The sequence below is a fragment of the Myxine glutinosa genome, chromosome 2, assembly GCF_964187855.1.
Source record: "Myxine glutinosa chromosome 2, kmMyxGlut1.1, whole genome shotgun sequence".
NCBI lineage: Eukaryota > Metazoa > Chordata > Myxini > Myxiniformes > Myxinidae > Myxine > Myxine glutinosa.
This window is the reverse complement of record NC_136262.1, coordinates 86,146,009-86,171,490: the sequence shown is the minus strand read 5'-3', so window position 1 is coordinate 86,171,490 and position 25,482 is coordinate 86,146,009. Positions and strand designations below refer to the sequence as shown.

Below are 25,482 nucleotides of genomic sequence, written 5' to 3'. Positions count from 1 at the left end.
AGCAAAGAGAATGTGGGGATGATTTGATGTACCACGGGGCTGTCCACTGAGCTGTTTTCAAATAGGCCATTTGTTTGAAAGCTTTAAATGTGGCTGTATTCGTGCCCCTTGAAGCAGTTATGGTTCAGCAACAGCAACAATGACATCACACTGACAGCGGTGTGTCCGAATAAATGCATACTTCAGCATAAGGCAAATCGGATTGCAAATCTCAGAAACATACTGCGATTATTTTGGATCTTCTCTTTATTATGTGCTCCCCCCACCCCTAAATTGCATATTTTTAGGGGTTTTTAAGGTGCAATTCACTTGGGCAACCATCAAAGCAAAGATCAAGATCAACATACCTCAAAAACATACTGAAATAATTTTGGATCTTCTCTTTATTATGTGCTCCCCCTCGCTCCCCCCCCCCCTCAATTGCAACCAAAGTCATGAAATAATTAACCTTACTCAATCGGGCAGAAGTATAAGGATGACGCCCCTTTATTGTTCAGTACTAAGCAATAACATGGAGTTAGATAATATGGAAGCCATTGAAGTGAGTAGAATCTGAACTTTATATTTAGAAAAAAACAAACAAAAAAAACACATGTTTGGAGAGTAAAATGAACCATTGTTGGTGTCATGTCACAATGGAGTACTACAAAAAAATCTGGTTCTGGATTCGGACCTGAACCAAAATCTAATCGGCTTGTTCTTGTCGCCTAACCAACTCATCCACCGAGTTTATTCATAAGTTTTAAAATATCATGTTATATATCGCTTTTCACCCGTCTCTAAATGGTGAAGAATTAAATAACTTAAAAATTAAATAACTCGTATCCGAATCCATATTCCTATCTCCACCAAAATCGAATCGATTAGTACATGTCACATACCTAACATGTCCACCAAGTTTCGTCCAAATCAGTCCATAACTTTTTTAGATATCCTGCTATGTATAGTTTTTGGCCCATTCTCCCCAATGGTGAAGAATCACTTAAAAAATTATACTAGCTGGATCCGAATCCGGATCTTCACCAAAATCTAATCATTTCGTTCTGGTCACATACACTACCTCTCTGCCAAATTTCGGCCGAATCCGTCCACAACCTTTTGAGATAAATTCTTCACAAACAGACATACAGACAAACGGACAAACAAACAGACAGAGGTGAAAAAATAACCTCCATCCACCGTTGGTTGTGGAGGTAATAAATTGCAGGAAATTCATGAAAACTATGCCGCAGATTAAGGCTTGAGGTTGAAAACAGTACGTAGTGCAGGGAGGGTAGATTGAAAAAACGTATAGAAACTCAGATACAGCAAGTGGCCTGCAAATGTATGCACCACCTCCAAAGTTTCACATTTTGATGCCACATGAGCTTATTACCTCCGCTACCGAAGGTGGAAATGGATGTACAGTATATGGGCCCATGTCTGTCTGTTTGTCTGTGAACAGGATATCTGAAAAGGTTGTGGATAGATTTGGACGAAATCTGATAGACAGGTTGGGTGTGTGACAAGGACGAAATGATTAGATTTTGGTGAAGATCAGGATCCGGAGAGTAATAATAATAATAATACATTTATTTTATATAGCGCTTTTCAAGAAGCCCAAAGATGCTTTGACAGAGTACAAAAACAAGTGCAAAAAGACAAAAATCAATAGGTAAATAATCAAAGCAGAAGGAAGGAGAAGGAGAGGAGATAGTCAGGGGTTAAATGCTGTGGGTTAAATGTTGAATGCAGTGTTGAACAGGTGGGTCTTGAGTGATGTTTTGAATGTGGTGAGTGAGGACGAGTCTCTGATGGTGTGAGGTAGTGAGTTCCAGAGGGTGGGAGCAGCGATGGAGAAGGCCCTGTCCCCCCAGGATCTGAATTTGGTCCGGATGGGGGGGGGGGGGGGGTCAGGAGGTTGGTACCAGCAGAGCGGAGGTTGCGGGTGGGAGTGTGTCTGGAGAGGAGGTCAGTCAGGTAGGATGGGGCCAGGTTATGGAGGGCTTTGTAGGTCAAGAGGAGGATTTTGTACTGGATTCTCTGGGGGATGGGGAGCCAGTGAAGCTTGTAAAAGACGGGGGTGATGTGGTCACGGGTCCGGGAATGGGTGAGTAGACGGGTATGTCATAAGGAACAAAGGAATAATTACAGAGGCAATTACATACAGGGGATAAAAAAAAAAAAAACACCTTTAGAGGCCATTTTCCCCCGCAAAGCGGGGGTTGGCCTTTTTCGGGCACCGTGGTTGTTGTTGTTTTTTTGGTCCCCTTTTTGAAGCAATGTTTTACGGCCGGATGCCCTTCCTGCCACCCACCCTGTTTGTCGCCTTTTACGACAAACAGGGAATGCACCAAGAAGAGCATACTGCATAACATAGCAAGAGGAATATTAACCTACTGTGTGTATATATATATATATCCCTTTTCTTTAGATTATTAATAGCAAATCATTGCCCTCTCTTACTCTGTCTCATTATGACATGATAACCGAGCATGAATTGATAAAAGTAGAATTTTAAAAGTGATTCTTCACCATTGGGAAATAGGGCCAAAAACAATATTTAGCACGATATCTCAAAAAGTCCTGGACTGATTCGGATGAAACTTGGTGGACAGGTTGGGTGTGTGACAAGGACGAATCAATTCAATTTTGGTGAAGAACGGAATCTGGATCCAGATACGAGAATATTTGAATTTTAAATTTTTGAACACTACTCCTACAATCCCCCGACCGTTATTATTTCCGTGACCATATCAATGAAGACCCATTTCAACACCAGCAAGATTTTCTGAGTAATAAAACGATGTGGGTGAGGTAGGAGGCCAATGAGGTTGCAAGGAGAAAGGCAAGGTTGAAAGTTGCCCTTGGTGAGGTGTAATTGAAATTTGTACTCGTCTCAATTACCTTGAACACTAATTGTACAAGCGGACAAATGTGGTTAGAATTTTAAATACAGACAGCATGAGAGCAAAAGCGAGTGAAAGTACCAAAATGTGTGGGAAACTGAAGAATGCAAGTTCTACAGAAACACAATCAGGTAGACGTTTTTTTTAGTAGGATAAAGGTTTTTCTGACGTCAAATACGATATTCACAATAAAGTGGACCTTATCCGTGCTATTCACATAGATAAAGGTTTAGTTCTTTTGGTGGCCTCGGACTGGCCTTCAGACAACGATACAATTTCTTAATTATACAAGCCAAAGCAAAACACATAGCAAATCCAAAAAATAGATAATGATAATTTTCCTTGACGGCCCCAATTTGTCCCACCTTTTGTGTCACTCGACAGGAAAGATTCTGGTCCAAATCTTTCTGCAACCGGTAGGAGATCCGACCACCAGCAAATATAACATCTGTCAACTTTCAGTAGTTTTTGTAAAGAAAGCCACTCAAAACTGTTGAACAAACATGCGTGTGATGTCACTCATTTGCTGCTTAGTTGAACATTTTTTTGTTTTTAAGAGTTGCAAAATGAACACGTTGAAAATGATCAGATCTTGTAATTTCTAGATTTTTGAAATTTAACTTGAATTTCACTTTAAAGAGTAGTTTTTTTTTTTTGTTTTTTTTTGTATACTGAATCGAGGCTCGTGAAAGAGCTAACATTTATTTCACAAACAAATCAACCAAACAAACAAAATATACAAAAAGAGGGAGCGGAAGACAAGATGGGGAGAGAAGGGGAAGCACACAAACACAACATTTGAGAGCAGGGAGATGTGTGGAAGGGAGAGGGCTTGTGGTACATGAATGCTGGTGTTCCTAATAGGAATGCTGATGTTTCTCAGGGGTCTGTGTTGGGTCCAATATTGTTATTGTTATATATCAATTATCTGCCTCATTGTATTCTTTCTCAATTAAGCACTTACACAGATGACTCGACAATATATACTACCTACCCAGGAACCTTGTCTCCTCCTGCCCATAACCATGTGAGTACCACTCTCAATCAGGACCTAGAGAGTGTGATGAACTGGGGAAAAGACTGGCATGTGGTAGAGACTTTCAACCAAAAATATCCACTTTTTGTCTGTGTCTAGTTCAAGATCACCTTATTTTCCGACCCTGTCTATGGATTCTTCACCTTTGCAGGAACTTCCAGCCTGCTATCCGTCTGCTTGGATTGGATATCAGCTCAAACCTCAGCTGGGAAAAGTACATCTCTGGTATCGCTAAAAGAGCCTCCCAGCACCTTGGCTGCTTAGTTCGTGCTTGGCGATACCTTTCTCAAGCTACTATACTCCATCTATACAAGGCCACTATACATCCTGTCATGGAGTATCATTGCCATGTTTGGGCTGGTGCTCCCGGCCTGTCACCTATCTCTTCTTGACAGAATCCAGCGATGTGCTGCCATTCGGGTGGGACAGGAGTTGGTATCATCCCTGGAACTGAAATACCAACTTGAAATACCAAGATCTGAAATACCAACTTCCTTCCTGGATGTCCTTGCAGTGTCCTTGTGTTTTATACATCTCCCACCCCTCCCCCTCCCCTTCCCACGCCTCCTCCCCCCAAGCCCTCCCACAGATCTCCCGATGTCCCTGCCCTCAAATGTTGTGTTTGTGTGCTTCCCCTTCTCTCCCCATCTTGTCTACCGCTACCCATATTATATGTTTTGGGTGTCTGTTTGATTTTTTGTGTGATAAATGTTAGCTCTTTCACGAGCCTCGATCCTGTATACAAAAAAATATCTAAAAAAAAATAAAAAAATAAGAACCTCTTTCAATCCACCGCTCTGTTGCTTCCTTGAGCCATTTTTTTTTTTAAACTAATATCTTTACTTTCCTTTGTGTAGCCCCCACCTCAAGTAGCCTCAAAGGCTTTGTGGCAGGCGGTATGTCATAAAAAATATATAGGTTACTGCCTTTAACCCTCTGGAGTCTACAAGCCGATTCTATCGGCTTGTCCCTAACCTTGTCTCTAATGCCTCTAATAATGTCTCTAATCTTGTCTCTAATGTCTCTAATCTAATGTCTCTAATCTTGTCTCTAATGTCTCTAATAATGTCTCTAATCTTGTCTCTAATGTCTAATAATGTCTCTAATCTTGTCTCTAATGTCTCTAATCTAATAATGTCTCTAATCTTGTCTCTAATGTCTCTAATAATGTCTCTAATCTTGTCTCTAATGTCTCTAATAATGTCTCTAATCTTGTCTCTAATGTCTCTAATCTAATAATGTCTCTAATCTCAAATTTGAATGCGGTTAGAGCCGATAAATTCGGCTTGTAGACATTTCGGCGCATGCGTGAAGCCGATAGAATCGGCTTGTCGACTCCAGAGGGTTAAAGCTCCTTGGCCAAGTTTGTAGAACATACTGCCCAGAAATCCCATCAATTGCTGTTCAGTAAATAGTGAGCATTATTTTTGTTGATTTGGCCTGTCGTATAAACCACCGAGTATTCCACCATGTTAAAAAGTTTATTTTCTCTTTAGCAAACTTACCCCAGAATATATGTTTCAGGAGTTCTCCTGTTCATAGGTCAGGAATGCATAATAAGCTGGGCCATTCCAGTAACTTCTAGAACAGTCCAAAATATGTGTAGAAACCATTATGTACTTGTGGGAAAGCCTCATTGAACTACCAAGGCCATCCTCATGGTTTGCAACATTATTTTAATCTCTTTTAGAGGCTGCAAACATTCATGAGAGCCCATTGACGGTGATGATGTGAAACCAGGATAAGATTGAAAAACAAAATTTACATTCCCAGAGCACAACACAAGGACAAAAGCATTGGGTGTAATGGAGTTGTGATTGAGGAATGTCATAGAGTATCTAGGTGGATGAGTTGCAATGGAGTTGTGATTTGGGTGAAATGGAGTTGTGATTGAGGAATGTAGAGATGAATGGGCAGAAAGGAAATGCACAATAAAGTAGGAGTGGGCAGTGAAGTGAGTTAACAAACATGCACGTCAAAATTAAGTTTGAAACTCAAACCAAGCAGGCACAGCCGATGCACGAAAGCACATCCACAAACAAAGTTCTGTCTGGTTACTTGGTAGGACTGGGAATATCCAGAATGCAGTAAGTTTCATACTTTTACAAACAGAATGATACATTTTAAGTTGCCTTAATGCACAAACACAGCTTTATCTGAAACGGCACTCGATAGAGAGCATACCTCCGCCAGGCTGAACAGTTTACATTTTGTATCCCACCGATAGGCCAGATCTGGATTCGGACCTGAAGAAAAATATAATTGGTTTGTTCTCGTCACCTAACCAATTCATCCACGTAGTTTTGTCACAACTCATCCACAACCTTTTGAAATATTATGCTATACGGTATATCGTTTTGGCCCTATCACTCAACGGTGAAGAATCACTTTAAAAATTCTCATATCTGGATTCGATTCTTCACCAAAACTGATTAAATTCTCTCTCTTCACACACACAACCTTTCCACCAAGTCTCGTCCAAATATTTCCATAACCTTTTGAGATATCGTGCTGTATATCGGTTTTGGCCCTATCACTCTACTTATTATAACCTAATTATAACCTTATTATATTTTATTATATATTATATAACCTGGGATTATATATACTAGGGCATGCCCGTACTATATAAAAGCTAGGACGTGCCCGTACGTGGGTGCAAAAAAACATGCGTGCAAACAACAACAACAAAAAAAAACTTTGAAACCACGTGGCAGTAACGACCACAGAACCCCCCCCCCTCTATTTACATGAATGGTTTGGTCCATTCGCAACGACCACAGAACCCCCCCCTCTATTTACATGCAATGGTTTGGTCCAAAGCGAACGGCTTGCAGTGTTTGGTAAAGAAATCGCCATAGCTCGGTAAGTACTTCTCCGATTAATATGAAACCTTGAAAAGGCACATCCTCGGGTCCCCAGCAATATACCTGGCAAGTTTAAAGTATATCGGACCCGTGGTTGTCGAGAAACAGCGGTCACAGACAAACATACACACATACACACATACAAACACACAGAGATTACTGGAATTATAGATAGATTATATTATTATATTATATTATATTATATTATTATATTATAATATATTATAATTATAATATTATAATTATATTATAATTATATAATTATATAATTATATTATATTATAATTATATTATATTATAATATATTATATTATATTATATTTTATACATATATATTATAATATATATATTATATAATATAATATAATATAATATAATATTATATTATATTATATTATATTATATTATATTATATTATATTATATTATATTATATTATATTATATTATATTATATAAATTATATATTATATAATTATATTATATCGTGGTGTTGGCTTAGCGGTTAGGGTGCCAGCTTAGGATCCTAGGATCCTGGGTTTGAATCCCAGTCAATCGCTGAATTAACGCCAGGGGGGTTGACTCAGCCTGTCATCTTTCCGAGGTCGGCTAATTGAGTACCAGTTCACTGGTAATTCCCTGTTTGTCGTAAAAGGCAACAAACAGGGTTGGTGGCAGGAAGGGCATCCGGCCGTAAAACATTCCTTCAAAAAGGGGCCCAACAAAAACAACAACAACCACGGTGCCCGAAAAAGGCCAACCCCCGCTTTGCGGGGAAAAATGGCCTCTAAAGGTGCTTTTTAAAATTTAAAAAAAAATAATTATATTATATATTATATAACTTATATATTATATAATATTATATATTGTATATTCTAATATTATATATATTATATAACCTAGTTATAACCTTATTATAACCTCTACTTATTATAAGGCTAACCCCTGCTCTAGCGGGGAAAATGGCCTTAAAACGATCATTCATTCATATTCACTCAAAAATGAAGAATCACTTTTTTAAATTATCGGATCCAGATCCTGATCCTCACCAAACTCTAATAATTTCGACCTTGTGACCTACTCGAACTCTCCACCAAATTTTGTCCGAATCTGTCCACGACGTTTTGAGATATCCTCTTTACAAACAGACAAACAAACAGACAGACAGGGGTGAAAACATAACCTCCATCCACCTTCGGTCACAGAGGTGACAATGTGTATCTTCTCTGTAGACTGGGAATAAACCATTTCCCTGATAATTTCCTGATGTAAACTGCAGAGCTCATGGAACACCTTCACCCAAGCAGACGTTAAAAAAGGACATGTGAATGGTCTTTTCAACTCTTGCTTTGCGTTTCCGATTCCGAGCATGATCAATATTAGCTTTCTTCGTGAAGTTTGAATAACAGGAGGGATGGCATACTACGAAGCCGATGGGTCAAACAGAGCAGTCCATCAGAGAAACTGAGAATTTCAGAATGATCTTTAAGAAAATTATGCCCGAAACTAACTGATCTTTTGGACAACGTTCGCACCAGCACAACCATTTTTGTCTGAATCTCACTGTTACTCCGCCCTCAGAGTGGGCTGCAAATTTGATTTGTCAAGACGGCGTACATTGTTTTCCCAGTACTGCTAACTGAAAGGTTTTGGAAGTGCGATGAAGGAGATTTGTGTTCTGGTGTTGAATTATATAATTCAAGTGAAATACGATGAAGATTTTAAAGGCTGTAGGAAAAAACGTTTTATGGAAGTGTACAGCCATTGATGCAACGTCTTGTACACCACCATATTTAATACCTGCCCGTTAGTTATATGCGTCTGTTGTTTGGATCCTTTCTGAAGTCCGTAAAAACAGTACATTTGCTGTTTGGAATGTTTTTTTATTTTGTTTGACTGCCAGACGGGCATATAATTGCAATACGTAAAAACAGTGGGCCGTAGATAGTCTGTAAAAACAGTGGGCCGTAGATAGTCCGTAAAAACAGTGGGCCGTAGATAGTCCGTAAAAACAGTGAGCCGTAGATAGTCCGTAAAAACAGTGGGTCGTAGATAGTCCGTAAAAACAGTGGGCCGTAGATAGTCCGTAAAAACAGTGGGCCGTTGATAGTCCGTAAAAACAGTGGGCCGTAGATAGTCCGTAAAAACAGTGGGCCGTTGATAGTCCGTAAAAACAGTGGGCCGTAGATAGTCCGTAAAAACAGTGGGCCGTAGATAGTCCGTAAAAACAGTGGGCCGTAGATAGTCCGTAAAAACAGTGGACCGTAGATAGTCCGTAAAAACAGTGGGCCGTAGATAGTCCGTAAAAACAGTGGGCATGCACACTCAGGATGAGATTCCATACAATTTGCCAAATTCAGAGCCAATGTACTGCTAAACTGCAGGTTTGTGTTCTGATGTATGTTCCGATTTGTGCTCTACAGTGTTTAAAATACAAAATTAAATTGAAATGAAGTAGTTCCTCAATCATAGACTGACACCTGTCACACAGACAAAGTGAACCAATTACTTAACTTCGCTTTGCGCTACATGCGTATGGGGGTAAAAAGCGATGTAAACATTAATTATATCGAGTCTCAGAAGTGTTCCTGTGGGGCAATCGAGAGCTATCAATGTTCAATTGAAGTTCTTCTCAATCATGGCCCAACATGACATTCTGCCCATCATAAAGCTCTTCAATCTCATTCTTCCCTCCAGGTCTTCAAGACAGCTGTTCACCACCATCTCAGATCGTACATCAAAGTCAAATAAACACAAACACACACTTCTTGAATTATAATGTGATGATATACTGTAAGCATAATAATCTGTTCATTTGACCTGTTTGGCATTTCAATTTTAACACCTGGCGAATGCTGTAGGGAACCCAGGTTCAAATTCCACACACCATTTATGTTTGTCCATTGTCCACTAATGTCCTTATAATTCATGTGTAAGTGCACTGAGGTCTACCAATGACTTTTTCCTGTAAGTGATTGATGTACTTCCTCCACCATAAGCCTTTGATCAATGAATGAATGAATGAATGATCGTTTTAAGGCCATTTTCCCCGCTAGAGTGGGGGTTAGCCTTGCGGGCCCCATGACAATCATGATTCCCTGTTTTGAGGCAATGTTTTTATGGCCGGATGCCCTTCCTGACGCCAACCCTTGGTCACACTCTTACGATGCAGGGATACGGTGTACCTATTCTAAGCCGGGGTACACACCGTGATCATTCATCCCAGCAAGCTGGTACTCAATTTGCCGACCTCGGAAGGATGACAGGCTGAGTCAACCCCCCCTGGCGTTAATTCAGCGATTGACCGGGATTCGAACCCAGGATCCTGGGATCCCAAGCCTGCGCCCTAACTGCTAAGCCAACACCAGGCTCAACACTGATCAATGTTAAAATAAAAATCTTTACAAAATAAATAAATAAAAATCTGTAAAAACAAACAAACAAGATACCTGTTGGGGGAATTCTGAAAAAATACATACTATTCTGGACAAACTGTGATAGTTCATATTAAAGGAACCAAGTAAAAATTAAATGTGGGCAGGAATATCTGAAGAGGAAGCATAAATGGAGAAAATTAAATTGGCAATGAAATACCAGCTCTCATTGCGAAAAAAAAACATTAATCACATGACTCGAGCACAACAAGACAGTTAGCTGTGATGGAAAATCTTCCACAGACAATGAGGAACCCTCAAAACAGGTGTGGAAAGGTCGAACTCCAGAGCATTGTCTTACTCAGCCTGTCTTTGTTTTCCCTTCATGTATCTGCAGCATCGCTCTTTTTCCAACCTAACTTTTCCCGGATATATAATTATGGCTAAGATTGAAAATCATAATGTTGATCCTAACTTCCGAGATTGATGTTGGTCGCCGGTTCAAGCATGAAATAATAATTAATGCTTGCTCGCTGACTTTGAGAGAAACCATTTTAGTGGTTGTAACTTAAGTAAACAAAGCATCTCACTGAAAAAAACAGGGTTTACAAACTCGGCCATTTTATATTTGTACGATATGAAGGAGAGAAATCAATTTTGCAGCAACGACTCATTCCATCCATAAGCGTAGAAAGGTGTGGGGTGGGGAGCGGGGAAAATAAGGGGTGCTGCTGCCCCTAGCACAGCTTGGGTGTGGGATGCATAATTGAGGGTCCATAAGGAACTTTCAATAATTCCATTAGTTCAGGAACAGCATAGCCGCCTCAATGGATTCTAAATATTAATAGATAATCGGTTAACAAACCCTGGGGACCAAAAGGATGACCTGGGAATCGCTTGCTTCAGCGACAGGTTTTTGTCCAAAGCTTGAATCACAGTTACAAAACCCGAGTGCTGTAAGGTCCGGGTCCATTGCCCCAGGTATTGAAGATTAAAAGGTTCTCATCTCTTTTCTCTGGAAATCTACCTAAATATATTGCTGGGTAAGCTCTGCACACTTTCCTGATCCCCTGGATGTGCTTCAATGGTGAAAAACAAAAACAGAAAGGGTGTAGTTGTGAACCTGGGCCCATGTGATGCAATACCAATCGCTATGCCCCCTGACCTCAGCTATTTACTCGTGATTATTACATAAAGTTGAGGGAAATGTGCATGTTTAGAGTCGTGTGTTATGCCGGTTTCCTCAAACATACAACAACATATCAACTTATATGTTTGAATATACTGATGATCTTCGATAAAATGTTTGGTTGTACATCGAGCAGAAATGCTGAGAAGCTACGACATTTAAATTAAGATTATATTTTCTTTCATCCCTGCCACATTTTACTTTTAGAAAAGCATTTTGCAATTGCTGCCATTGTTCTCTGGGTGAGTCTGAATTATTCATCTGAAATGAAAGTCCATCAATACGTGTGAAAACCAAACCGTTTTGGAACAGAAAAAGGAGTTTATATTTGATAATGGCAAAAAGACAAGGTTGGTCGTAATTGAAGGTTGGTTAATTAGTGATGCAATCAATCATTGCTGCTCATGTGAAGTCTTTCGAACACCCTGGTGTCTGACCATCATTTTGTATTCCATCTGGGTAATGCAATTTCGGACATGCTGCTGCTCCTCTGCAATGTTCAAAGGACCTAAATCTCAAACAAGAGGACAGCACCATCTCAGTGGACATATGTTGGGAATTCGACACACTCGGGCATTCTACTTCGCTTTTTTTTTTTTTTTTGTATACAAGATCGAGACTCGTGAAAGAGCTAACATTAATCACACAAAAAGTCAAACATAAAAATGTGCAATGCTCTATACCTGGATTCCATACTTTCTCTACTCATACAAAGTGTTGCTCTCTGCTATCTGACCCTCCCTAGACAGTGCGTATCAAAAAAAAAAAGGTAATCCGAATTCAAGGGGTTAATATGCAAAGCTTATTTATTTTGACAATTTACATGTGGTTTACTAATTAAGAGGAGATCCTCAGCTTTCCATTGATACCTTCCATGCATCATTGCTGTCACACATGACCGAGTACATGTTCATTGAAAATGACAAGTTCAAATCGCATTTTTACAAGTTTGGCTAATCGATGCAAATCAGGATAATTGGTGCGAAATGAACGTCAGATGTGAACTTTTCTCAGGAATGATTGGCCTTTATGCACCCACACCTTCAACATGTCCGCCTCCCCTTTCAACACAAAGCTCACAGCGGCGGAGCATGCCCTGAACTGCTCGTCTCACCATAGCCGGGTCATTGCGCAAAGCATCCACTTCATGTCGAATACGGCCCTGCAATTCGTCAAGATCACGGGGAGGAGTTACGAACACCTTGTTCTTTAAATGTCCCCAAAGGAAATAATCACATGGTAAGAGGTCAGGTGATCTTGGCGGCCATTCCACTGCATGGTTGAGGGCGATGACTCGGTCTCCAAAGAGTTCCCTCGGTCGATCTCGGACAGCGATAAGACGATGTGTTGGGGCGCCGTCTTGGGCCCACCAGAGATATCTGAAGACACCACGATCCTGTCGCTCAAAGTTCTCCTCCAGCTGCGGTAAAACTTCATCATTGATCATCTGCAGATACCTGTTACCATTGACATTCCTTTGAAAGAAAAATGGTCTGATCACCTGACCACTTCCACAAAGTCCCAACCAAACAGTCCACTTTGGTCGATTCATGTTGGTGTCAAAATTAAATTCCGGGGGTTGTCCTGTCGGTGCATATTCAAGAACATTATGGGTATTGACCTTGCCGTCGATGGCGAAAGCAGCTTCGTCGCCAATAACGAGATACCGCAAATATTTGACATCTGCTTCGCAACGTGCTCTCAACCATCTGGCAAGCACCAGCCTCCTGGCAAAATCCCCTGGCATAAGTTGAGGCCGGATATGAATGCAATATGGATGTTGGTGGAGGTCCAGTCTTGTGATTCGGTTGAATGTTGCCAAAGGCAATCCCGTCCCAGTTCGTCTTGCGCTGGTATCCCTAGGATGCTCCAAAACTTGCTGCCTCACTGCTGCAATGTTCATTTCCGATCGCCCAGTGCGCCTCCTACCAGGATTCTCCTTGTTGCGGTTGAGGCTAGTGCCATGCTCTTGGTATTTTCTAACATTCGCCCAGATGGTTTTGACTGCTGGAGGCTCCCGTTCTGGGAAACGTTCCCTGAACGCATCACGAGTTCGCTGCAAACTTCCAGTTTGGTGAAAGGTTGTAACCACGAAGGTCTGCTGTTCAGTCGTAAGTTGAACCATCTTTTCAATGACTCAAACTGTCTCTAAACCCAGACACTGTTGGCCCATCTTAATTACCCATCTTAAACAATGATGCAACCGACGATTACCAGACCAGCTTAACAATTTTAAATAATCAACTTGGCAGTCGACAAGTAACGCGTCCATTTAAAACTGTCTTGCACCGATTAGCCAAACTTGTAAAATGTGATTTGAACTTGTCATTTTCAATGAACATGTACTCGGTCATGTGTGACAGCAATGGTGCATGAAAGGCATCAATGGAAAGCTGAGGATCTCCTCATAATTGGTAAACCACATGTAAATTGTCAAACGAAATAACCTTTGCATATTAACCCCTTGAATTCAGATTACCTTTTTTTTGATACGCACTGTATGGTCCAGGATCTATGGTTTCGTCTAGTAACCCTCTTCTGGTTAAATTAAAAAACCCAGGCTGACTGCACACTTCAACTCCATTGTTCCTCCCTCACTTTGGCGTCTATGGAACCACCTTCAATTGGCTGTTCTTTCCCATTCTTCCCTCCAGGGCTTCCAGCAGGCAGTGCACCACCATCTTATGTCATCCCCCATCCCGACCCACGATATTTATTATCCCATTAACACCATTTAACCCAATGCTCTCACTTGCTAGTCTCAAACCTCCTCATCCTCTCATCAAAATCTCTCCTCTTGGTGTCCTCGTTTCATTCTCTTGCTGGTTGTGTCTGGTTGTTACCCTGCTGCCCTGCTGTTGGTTCAGCCATGCTCTTCCACGAGCCTCATTCTCCTAAAAAATAATGGGGTGGGGTGGGGGGGGGGGGGGGGCATGAGAAGAGACATGAAATGGACAATAAATGAAGAGGAAGTAGATGGGAGGGAAACGAGACAAGCATCCCATAAACTTTGAAATTCGAAAAAAGATATACTAGCATATTCTCACAGCAGAAACAGAGATCAACCTGAACAGTGTTTCATGGTAGAGTGCAAATGTTAGCCTGTTGAGCATTGTATGATGGTGAATAAGCAGACAAGCATCACAATAGGCTACCAAGGCATCACCCGATTCGTTGTGCAATTCAGTGGACAGATTCACCATATGAAGTGCATAAAAACAGATATATGCATATCATTTTAGCAACAACACATCTCTTTAAAAACAATAACTGTGCACATTATTACAGCCATTAACAACATTCACATTGTCTGAGAGTGGTCACATGGGTGAGCGTGGGCATGCTTGTAGGTTCGTCCTCTCTTTCTGCTTAACTTCACATTTCTACCGCCAACGTCAGTGCTGTTGTGATAGAGATTTGTTTTGCAAAAAATGGTGAACTATGGTGTCTGCAGAATGGTATGGCACATTAACTTGGTGCACACCCTCGACTATGCTCTGAATTCCAAGAGAGCGAGCAACATGACAAGTGGAAATGTACCATTGCATTCCGATATCTTGACATTCTGCCCAAGCATTGCATTATTGGGAGGGCCAAAAGGGCAATGCATTTACTTTTTCAAAGCTTCTCAACAATACATTCCACAGTATGCACTGCAGATTCGAGGCACAGTGTGCCAAGCTCAACGAGCATATGTCAAATATATCACAATATGCCAGCCATGACCTTTGACATTTTCTTGATAAGAAGAGTGAGATAACGCTTAGGATTTGGAGAGATTGAGGTTCCGAAAGAAGTGGTGGTGGTTCATATGCAGCCTGTGCTTGCCTGCATTATTTTCTGGAGGCACGGCTGTGCCGCTGATGCAGTGTCCCTGTTACCACGAAGCTGATACAGGGTGTTCCCACTTAACGTTGTCACGGTTAATGTTGTTTCATTATAACGTCCATACTAATAAGGCACAATGGCTTCACAGAACCTCGTGATTATTTATCTATAACTCGCTAGGACATCGTCGGTAATAGAAATATCATGGAAAGTCAGTGGTGCTACCATGAAATTTATAAAGAAAAGAAGAGGAAGAGCAGCAAGCAATAAACCATTGATCCCTTTTTTGGGAGGGAGGAAAACAGTCATTTCAACAGACAGTAGAAGCCTTCACATAACAGCAAGGGGGAGCAATCTCAGGATCTTAGCGACTTGCCACCCTCCCACACTCCACTCTTTACCATCCATCAGTACATTGTTTTATTGTAGGCTACTAAAGGGTGATTGTTTGCTGTATATTTTACATTTAGTTACAGCACTGTATTACAATGTACAATACAGAATACTGTATATAAACAATACCCTCATTGAAATTCATTCTTATAGAATAAATAGATCCATTTAACGTCGTTTCACTTAACGTCGTGCTTTCAAGACCGTAACCACGACCTTACGTTAACCGAGGACCAAGTTAACTCATTTTGCCGACCTCGGAAGGATGATTCGTTGAGTCAACCCACCTGGTGATATAATTCAACGTCATGACAGTGGCTCAAACTACAAGACAACAACAACAACAGGCATTTTAAGGCCATTTTCCCTGCAAGGGTGGGGGTTAGTCTTGCAATCATGACAATGACAATCTTCTCCATCTTGCCCTATTTTCTGCATCTCCCCTTGTTAACCCCCTTGCCCGCATTTCTTCTTCGACCATCTTTAGCCAAGTCTTTCTTGGTCTTCCCCATCCTCTACTTCCTTCTACATTCACCCCCATCACTCTTCTCAACCAGTCACTTTCATCCTTCCTCAACACATGACCAAACCATCTCAAACTGTTTCTCTTCACAGCATCCATCACAGGCTCTATTCCCATCATCTTTCGCAATTCATCATTTGTCTTCCTCTCTCTCAAAGATACTCCACACATCCATCGAACCATTCGCATTTCCACCCTTTCCAGCCTTCGTTGCTGCTCTACGTTCATTACCCATGTCTCGCTCCCATAAATCACAACACTTCTCACACATGCAGCATACACCTTTCCCTTCAGCTTCAACGACACTCCCCTCCTCAACAGCACGCCACTCAGTTCCCGAAACTTCTTCCATGCACATCTCACTCGAGCAACCGTTGCCGAGTCTGATCTACCTTCTCCATTCAGCATGTCTCCTAGGTAACAAAATGTTTTCACACCTTCCAGCTTCACGCCGTCTCCAAGATCCAACTCAACATTTCCTCCATCGGCAGCTCCCTCTGTGCACACCTTACAATTGAATGTAGCTGCCACACTGGTTAATGACTCTCTCAAACCACTACATTTTTAATGAACCCACTCAGCGCACATTGTACATTGAATGGAATTCACTCCGACACCCTTCCTGCACACCGCACACGGCCACTTCCCAGTTCTTTCCACCTCAACACATGCTCCACCACTTGCCATCACCTTCGTCTTTCCGATAATCACCTTCAGACCTTTTGTCTCCATACATTCCTTCCACTTGTTCATCTTCTCCTTCAGTCGATCCGTACTTTCTGCAATTAACACCAGATCATCTGCAGACAACAACTCCCACGGTAAACCCTCCTTTACATTCTGAGCCAGCACTTCCATCACAGCTACAAATAGTAGTGGACTTAGTACCGACCCCTGATGCATTCCCACCTTCACCTCAAACTCACCACTGTTCCCGTCCTTCGCCCTTAGAGCTGTGTGCGCTCTCTATTACATTGCCATCACTACTCTGATCAACCATTCCTCCACTCCTAACTTCCTCATTGCCCATGTCACTACTTCACGTGGAACCCCATTGAATGCTTTCTCCAGATCAACAAACCCAAGAAACAACTTCTTCCTCTTCTCCATGTACTTCTCCTGCAACTGCCTCACAATAAAAAGCATGTCTGTCGTTCCTCTTCCTGGCATAAATCCAAACAGCATTTCGTCAATCTTCACTTCCTTCCTTATCCTCCTCTCCAACACCCTTTCCAATACCTTCATTCCATGCTCCAATAACTTTATCGCTCGATACGAGCCACAGTCCAGAGGGTCACCATTCCCCTTGTATAGAGGGATGAGGGTACTCAGTTCCCAATCCACTGGAATGCGGCCTTCTTTCACCACCAGATTGCAGATCTCTGTCATTCTCTTCACACCCCAATTTCCCGCTGCCTTCAACATATCTCCCACAACTCCCGTCGGCCCTCCCGCTTTTCTACTCTTCATTGCTTTTATCGCTTCCTCAACTTCCTTCTCGGTTATCTTCTCTGCCGGTCCGAAAACTGGGTTACTCTCTATGTTGCCATCCCATTCATTCTCTGTATTCAACAGTATTTCCATATATCTCTTCCATCTTCCTTTAATTCCATCTGGGTCCACAACGATTTGTCCCACTTCATCCTTCAAGCAACTCACCCCCATCACATCGCACCTCTCTTTCACTATCTGTTTTGCAATCCTGAATACTGCTTTCTGACCCTCTTCCAAATACAAGCGTTCTCCGAACATTTTCCTCCATGCCTCCTGCGCCTTTGCTACCTCTTTCTTTGCAGCCTTCTTGGCTGCCTTATAACTTTCATGCTCTGCCTTTTCTGCCCCCATACCCTTTGCCTTCTGCCACTCCTTGACTTCTTCCTCTTCTCGTCAATCTTCTTTCTGACCTCATCATCCCACAACCATGTTTCCGAGTGCCTCGGTGGTCCTTTTGTCCATCCACATACCTCACCAACGGCTCCCAACAGACTATCTTTCATTGACATCCAACCACTTTCAAGCTCAACCACATCATCCTCTACCATACTCAGCCTCTCTTTTAATGCCTCCCTCACTGTCACCTCTTTCAACCTCCACACCTTCATTCTCAGTTGGTACTTCACCCACCGAGCTCTCCTCGCACCTTTCACCCTTATGTTGAAGACAACCAAGTGGTGCTGTGAAACAGCCTCCTCCCCCAGGATCACCTTTGTGTCCCGCAGGTGCCCCCTGTCTTGCCGACGCACCAGCAGGAGTCAACGGTTGTCGCCGACCCACCTGACGTGTATGTAACAAGCTTATTATCCTCTTTCTGGAACTGAGTATTAGAAACTGAGTTGTTTCTGAGACTGAGTTGTTGAAACTGAGACTGAAACTGAAACTGAGACTGAGAAACTGAGAAACTGAGACTGAGACTGAGAAACTGAGACTGACAAACTGAGTTCTGAAACTGAGAAACTGAGTTGTTGGAACTGAGTATTAGAAATCAACAAATCATCTCCATCAGCAAACTCCAAAATCCTTTCACCCTCTCCATTTCTCACACCATATCCGTAACCCCCATGAACTCCCTCAAAACCGCCCATACTCCTTCCCACATGTCCATTTAGGTCTCCTCCTACCACAACCACTTCCTCATCTTTCACGTTTTCCATCAGCTTCTCTGTCGCACACCGGAACTTGTCCTTCTCTTCATCGCTCTGACCAACCTGCGGAGCATATCCTGGGATGACGTTCACCAAGAGCTTTCCAATCATCATTTTCACCATTATCAACCTATCACTCACTCTAGTCACACTCACCACACTGTCTACAAACTCCTCAGAAAACAGGACACCAACACCATTCACGCCTTCTGGGCACCCTTGCCACACAAACTTGTATTTCGGTCCCTGCCTACCCTTCACCATTCTCACACCAATTCCCTTCCATCTCGTCTCCTGCACACAACATATGTCCACTCTTCTTCTGACCAATACTTCCACCACTTCTCCTGAAAATCCCTGTCATTGTCCCTGCATTCCATGTCCCAAACCTCAGAAACCGATCTCCACGCCGGGCATCAGATGTTTCGTCGTCATAAATGGAGTGATTTCCACCCTTGCTTCGACCGGGTTCCCCACCTTGAGTTTTGATGAGAGAGAGTGGGGTCCCCCACAAGGTACTTGGGGCTGTACCCTGCCCATATGTAGTTGTAATTGTCATGGTTCTCTTATTGAGGCAATGTTTTTATGGCCGGATGCCCTTCCTAACGCCAACCCTTTTCGTCGCCTCTTCCGACACGCAGGGATACGGTGTACCTATTCTAAACCGGGGTACACACCGGTACAATGGCTCAAACTCAGGACCCTAAAATCTCGAGCCAGCCACCCTTTTTTTTTTGTATACAAGATCGAGGCTCGTGTAAGAGCTAACATCAATCACAAAAAAAAAAACGGACACATAAAACATACAATAAAGGGAGCGGGAGACAAGATGGGGAGAGAGAGAGGGAAGCACACAAGTACAACAGCAGATAACAGGGACATTGGAAGATCTGTGGGAGGGAGAGGGTTTGGGGGGAGGAGACCGTGAAAGGCAGGATTGGGGTGGGGGGGGGGGGGGAGGACCACCTTAACCATTAAGCCAACAGTAACATATTGTGAAGAAGATATAGTAACATATTGTTCCCCCTTCCCCCATACCACCACCAATGTGTGTGCACACACAGACACACAGATACACAAAGACACACAGAGGAACTGGGACATGGAGAATTTCAACATGAGGACATTAAAACAAAAAGAAAGAAAATATACTTTAACTGAAGCTCAAATGCTGACAAGGTTGATTTGAATATTTAATTAATGACCTTCAATTGGTCATTTTTACATTTTAGCTGTAATACTGTTAACGTTGGACTTATATGAGAGTATTGCGATTTGTATATTGTGCCTCAAATTACTCAGAGGTACGACTGTAAGGTGGACTTAAATGTGATGATATAATACATCGATCATTCACAATATTGGTTCATACTTTATCCTTCGGGTAATACACACCAGTGCTATTAATTCATTGTACAATCGTACTTTGTTCGTTTTTTTTCAGGTTTGAGCAGTCTGTGGTTGACAAACTTGACTTATGGGTTTTAGCTGCCACGTTTAAGGGTCAGCAGTCGGTGTAGATGAGAGCAAGGAAGTGAATGAACAGCATTAAGTGTCAGCAGTGTAGCTTAGTAAATGCTTTACGAAGATGAATAATGTTGTATGGTGAAATTAAAATTGTCACAAATAAAAACCTTGTTTTATTTCCTGAGAACTATGGAATGGGTGTGGTTCGTATATCGTGGGGTTGTTTTTTATTTTTACATTTTGCAGGGTTGCTTTGTTACAGGTATGCACGGAGGATGGTTTTTCCCATTTCTCATACACACTTTAAGGGAAATAGATGAACGTTAATGTCTATGGCTCTTCGAACAAAACTTCCCTTGACTTTTTCACATTTTGTTGTTGCAGCGTGAACTTAAAATAGATCAAATTGAGATTTTTTTTTGTCACTGATCTACACATAATACCCCATAATGTCAAAGTGAAATTTAAAAAATTTTTTTTGTAGAAATTCAGATTAGCGGAGGAGCAAGCAGGAATCACAACTAAAACAAATGGACATGTTCAAGATCAGAAAAACAGCAATCATCATCTGCTACTACTACTACTACTGCTCCTACTGCTGCTGCTGGTGCCGCAATTATTACCACCTTCTTGTAGGGTCAGCAGGGGATCGTTTTTGGCTGAAGTCTTTCACGGACCAGCTAGCCAAACTTGACGTTCGACTGAAAGTGCAGGAATTTGGAATTTGTTTCGGGTGCCAGTGATCATGCCTACTCTTTGCAAAAAAAGCACGATGGGATTTTCAATATCCACCAATGACCGATGCTGGCAGACGGGTCCTCTGGCTTAACATCCTTCTGACGGACGGCACACACACTAAGCTCTGGTAGTGCCGCCCGTTACATCGCCCATCATGTGAAACACCTGAATGATGACACCTTATAGCTGGGTCGAGATTCGAACATTGGCTAAATATCTAAAAAGTGAGTGTGCATAACTCGAGGCTATCCTGCCAACCAGAACATCCGAAAAATAATATTTCAGCTTAAAGTATGTGATAACAAGACTTATACCAAATTTAAAAATGTTCTTTCAACAATCCACCTCCATACTTAGGCAATCTTAGATATAGCTTTTTAATAACTTGGAATCAAAAGTGAAAACATACAGGTGGAAACTACATTAGAAGTGAAACCAAAATTTGACTCTTGCGTGCTCCCAAATGTACCAGCCATCAGACAGAAGAGCATAATGGATACATTGATGTATTCATTCTCAGGTGAATCCACAATTTCTTGAGAAGAGGAATATAATACGCGAATAATTATGCACACATACACTCACACACACACACACACACACACACACACACACACACACACACACACACACACCCTCTCCATTACCGAGCACTGGACAATGAATGATTGGATGTTCTTTATAACTGCTCTGCACATCTTACACTCAAAGTTTTCCTATTACTGTTAAGATACACCAAAGAACGATTCAAAAATAAAAAATTGTTGTGATGCGTTCTCACCTTAATGTCTAAAAATTGTACAAGTTGTTGTTAGCGAATACATATTGGACTGAGATTCAACTCCGAATTCATCCCGCTAGTTGCATCAATGCTAAGACACGTATTTGCCAACATTGCATTTCCCCTGCACATAAGAGCAATAATTTGTAAAAAAAAAAAATCAGGGTGCCAGGAGCAACTCGCCTCTTCTTCGCGAAAGACACCGTGGGATCTTTAACATCCAATAATGAATGCTAGTAGTTGGGACAACCAGTTTAACGGTACACACACACACACACACACATATATATATATTGTTACGGTGTTTAGAACCTTCACTAGTAAATTTAGTAAATGTATCCCTTATAAATGTCCCCCTGTAGATATCCCCATCAATTGGCTGGAAAAAATATATATATTTTGGCTATATATATATATACATATAGATGTATATATGATATATATATTATATATATATACAGTATATATATATATATATATATATATATATATATATATATATATATATATATATATATGTATGTATGTATGTATGTATGTATGTATGTATGTATGCATATATATATATATATATATATATATATAACTGAAAATAGTAGAAACTCCACAGTACGAGCAGGGCGTCTCATTTGCATTAAATAAATAATCGGGAGATTCAATCAGACGCGGAATTCAATCGATCTTTAATTTTCGATAAGCTTTCGACCAACAAAGGTCTTCTTCTTAGTCGTCCCCAAGTTCGTCTTCGTCTTCCAAGTCGTCTTCCACTGAACTTGGGGACGACTAAGAAGAAGACCTTTGTTGGTCGAAAGCTTGTGGAAAATTAAAGATCGACAGTCCTGAAGCTACGTCCACATCTGATTTAATCTCCAATTATATATATAATTATATATATATATATATATATATATATATATATATATATATATATATATATATATATATACATATACTAGCTTGGCTCGGCGCGCAACGCTCGCCTCACCAAGCGTCGTTACTGAGGAACAGGCTTATTTTAGCTGAGGATAATGACTGAACCTGAGTTGCTGTGTTGTCATGATTTACACCAATCATAATACAAACAATTATTTTGCACAAATGTATTTGTTGTGTTTGTGATATTACATTTTTATAGGCAATTTAGGTTGAAGATTTAGGTTGAATGTTTTTTTTTTCAAGAAAGAACCCCTCAGCACATACATAGGGGAGAGGTAGGTGCAGACTGGAAGTTTGGGACGATTACACATCACCACCACATAATTTAAAAAACCTCACAGCCATAAAACGCGTAATAAAAACACCTCACAGCCATGAAATTAAAAACACCTCACCTCCTCGAAATTGAAAACACCTCACAGCCACGAAATTGAAAACACCTCACAGCCACGAAATTGAAAACACCTCACAGCCATAAAACACGAAATTAAAAACACCTCACCACCACGAAATTAAAAACACCTCACCTCCTCGAAATTGAAAACACCTCACATCCACGAAATTAAAAACACCTCACCTCCTCGAAATTGAAAACACCTCACAGCCATAAAACACGAAATTAAAAACACCTCACAGCCACGAAATTAAAAACACCTCACCTCCTCGAAATTGAAAACACCTCACAGCCATAAAACACGAAATTAAAAACACCTCACAGCCACGAAATTAAAAACACCTTACCACCAAGTAATTCAAAACACCTCATCACCAACTAATTCAAAACACCTCACCACCACATAATTAAAAACACCTCACCACCACGTAATTCAAAACACCTTACCACCAAGTAATTCAAAACACCTCATCACCACGTAATTAAAAACACCTCACCACCACGTAATTCAAAACACCTCACCACCACGTAATTCAAAACACCTCACCACCACGTAATTCAAAACACCTCATCACCAACTAATTCAAAACACCTCACCACCACATAATTAAAAACACCTCACCACCACGTAATTAAAAACACCTCACAGCAATAAAACACGTAATAAAAACACCTCACCACCACGAAATTAAAAACACCTCCCAGCCATAAAACACGTAATAAAAACACCTCACAGCCACAAAATTAAAAACATCTCACCACCACGTCATTTAAAAACACCTCACCACCAAGGATTTCAAAACACCTCACCACCACGTAATTCAAAACACCTCACCACCATGTGATTTAAAAACACCTCACCACCACGTGATTCAAAACCACCACATCGTTATTAAAAACACTTCACAACCACGGAAACAAAAGCTTGAGGGAGTCGTTAAGTGACAACACAGACACTGCCCAGATGTGTAGATATATAGATAAATGACTGCACCCGAGTTGCCGTTTAGTCATGGTTTAAACCAATCATAATTCAAACAATTATTTTGCACAAATGTATTTGTAATATACGTGATATCACATTTTATAAACAATTGAAGTTGAAAAAAAAAAGATTTCCGAAAAATTCCCCAAAAAAATAAATAAAAATTGGAAAATGTTTCAAAACAAAATACCCTTAGGACATACCGATGGGAGAGATATGTGCATACCAGAAGTTTGGTACGATTTCACAAAAGTTTGAGAAAGTAGTTCAGTGACAAGACAACACAGCACAGACACTATATATATATATTCCTACGCACGTGAAACCCCAGCAATACAATTTATAGCTGGGTCAGGATTTGAACCCAAGCTGAATAGGTCTGAGGCTTGTGTATATACCTCTAGGTCTTAAGGTTATCCTGCCAGCTATTGTATGTGGTGGATAGCCTGACAGCTATCCACCACATACAAGGCTTTCATCCACAGCTCAATGGAATACTGCTCGCCCCTCTGGGCCGGTGCTCCTGCCTCACACCGAGCTCAGCTTCACGCTGTATAAACCAAAACTTTCAGAATCATTGGAATCTCCAGCGATGAAGCTGATTCTGAGGGTCTTTCTTTCTCTCTCACCACAGGCAGGTAAGTGGTCTTTCTGTCTGCTACCGATTCCTCTCCGGCCTAGCTCCCCCAGCTCTGTCTGTGCTCTGTCCCCCACATATTCCTCCAGGATGCACAAGATCTGCCAGCAACCCTCTTCTGTTGAAATTGCCAAAATCAAGACTCTCTGCTCACCTTCCCTCTTTCATTCCTCTTTTCTCCCGCCTCTGGAACAAACTCCCTCACTCTCTTCAATCCCACTCCTCCCTCCAGGTCTTTAAAATAGCTGTTCACCACCATCTCTTATCTTCCTCCATCCAAAACCTTGATCTTTTCTACCCCCGTTAATTCACCCCAGATCCACTTATTTGAAATACCGACTTCTTCCCTGGAAGTCCTAGCAGTGTCCATGTGTTTTATAATTCTCCCACCCCCTCACCCATTCCCATGCCTCCTCCCCCCAAGCCCTCTCCCTCCCACAGATCTCCTGATGTCACTGCTCTATACTGTTGTACTTGTGTGCTTCCCTCTCTCTCCCCATCTTGTCTGCCTCTCCCTTTATTATGTTTTATGTGACCGTTTGTTTTTTTGTGATTAATGTTAGCTCTTACGCGAGCCTCGATCTTGAAAAAAAAAAAAAAAAAATTGCACGAGTAAAACACAAACAACTTAGAAAGACAACAAAAACTGGAGATAAAGTCTTTAAACTAGAACGGCATTCGGTAGAGCAGATACCTCCACCAGATTGAAGAGTTTACGTTTTGTATCCCATTGATATGTTGGATCTGGATCCGGATCTTTACCAAAATCTAATCAATTCGTCCTTGTCACACACCCAACTTGTCCA

General features: G+C 41.3%; 1 protein-coding gene across 12 annotated transcripts in view; it reads right to left on the bottom strand.

The window, feature by feature from the left end:
- LOC137422340 (tight junction protein ZO-1) overlaps positions 1–25,482 on the bottom strand; it is a 633,827-nt gene that overhangs the window by 605,717 nt on the left and 2,628 nt on the right. For 2 of the 12 annotated variants that reach the window (XM_078771176.1, XM_078771177.1), the window contains exon 2: positions 14,105–14,246. The exons of the other annotated variants lie outside the window; for them this stretch is intronic. The gene's annotated coding sequence lies outside the window, so the exon portion shown is untranslated. The remainder of the gene's footprint in view (positions 1–14,104; positions 14,247–25,482) is intronic. 12 annotated transcript variants of the gene reach the window in all.